Here is a 1,616-nt window from a genome sequence, read left to right as displayed (position 1 = left end):
GAGGACACAAGCCAGATTTAGAAAGTTGGAGTTAAACTCCTAAATTTGAACTTTGGCCTTATTGCTGCCATTCAGGACCTAGCAGAAGGGTTACATTTATATTATGTAAAAATACATCAGTAAAAAAGTCCAGTTGTCAGTAAAAGTTTGCAGATTTTCAGTTAAAAATTTTTTTCGAGGGTTTGCAACTCTGTTTCTGAGCTAAAAAATCACATAGGTCAGTTTTTTTCAAAGTGACAACAGACTTTGGGTACCTCCAAATATAATATTATTTTGTTTCATATTCATAATTTCAGCTAAAAACAATACTCAGTTTTTCATCAGAAAAGCTGTTCCAATGTGGCACAACTTGGATACTAAAAATCCAAGGACCCCTAAATCAGAGGTCATATTACAAAATGTTAATCTATACTACTAAACAAAACAAATGCTGGTGCCAGAATTTTCAGCATTTCCTTGCAACAGTCACTTAAGCAGATAGTTTTAAAATGGTAAGCATGAAAAACTAAGCAGACTTTCATTCTTTTAGATCTGGAGACCTCACCTGTAGAGGCAGGTGGTATTGTAATCTCCCTGGGCTAAAAAATTACTTATTTAAGAAACATCAATCTCAGTACTCTCTGATCTGTCACTTATGAATGTTTCCTTAGTAATTTCAGGAAGAGCATTTATAGAGGGATTGGGCCTCCAATCCCTCTATATATCATTATATATTCCACAGGAGGAATACAGAGCTAATGCAGTGCTCTGTGGACAATTTACCCAAAAATATTTTCCAAGACTTTACCAGCTTTATGGCATTCTGCTATCTAATTTTCTTCTGAAAATAGGGTGAAAAAACTGTATCCTATTATTCAAGATAGTCCTTACTAGATACAAAAATATTATTAGAACCAATCTTGCAAATGTTTAACCATTTTTGAATATCTATAAAATGAATACATTTTTATTTATATCCTCCTTCCTATAATTGAATATACCTATGAAACTACTCTACTAAGAGGATACAAAGAACTTGTGCAAGAATCAGCCTGATCTCACTCATTGTAAGCACTTTTAGGCATGCTGTAGAGGATTCTGGAGAATATATGCTAAGCAAAGCAATCACATTCTCTGATACATTTTATTAATGAGAAAAGCAAAACTCATCCATTGCTTGTTAATTATGAATCTCCAGAAAACAACCCAAGACTCCTCAAACATCTCATTCAAGCAATGGTCTTATCAAGATATATTGCAATTAGGGTCAGTATTTAAATTAGGGTGTTTTCAACCTTGGATTAAAGGAATTACATGGTTCAAAATAAGCCCACACAAATATAAAACAGTACAATATGTAGTCAATTACATTTATGAGCTTGAACAGTCCTTCCACTTCTGTCATACAATTTCATTCTACCTGCAAAACATACATAGAATCAGAAGGAAATTAGAGAATGTGCCTTGCTTACATAGTTTCATAGTTTCATAGTTAGTAGGGTTGGAAGGGCCCTGAGCAGATCATCAAGTCCGACCCCCTGCCATGGCAGGAAAGAGTACTGGGGTCAAACAACCCCAGCAAGGTGGACATCTAGCCTCCTCTTAAAGACCCCCAGGGTAGGAGCCAGCACCACTTC

Source organism: Crocodylus porosus, unplaced genomic scaffold, assembly GCF_001723895.1.
Source record: "Crocodylus porosus isolate Cpor-Errol unplaced genomic scaffold, CroPor_comp1, whole genome shotgun sequence".
NCBI lineage: Eukaryota > Metazoa > Chordata > Crocodylia > Crocodylidae > Crocodylus > Crocodylus porosus.
Note: the sequence above shows the minus strand (reverse complement) of the source record.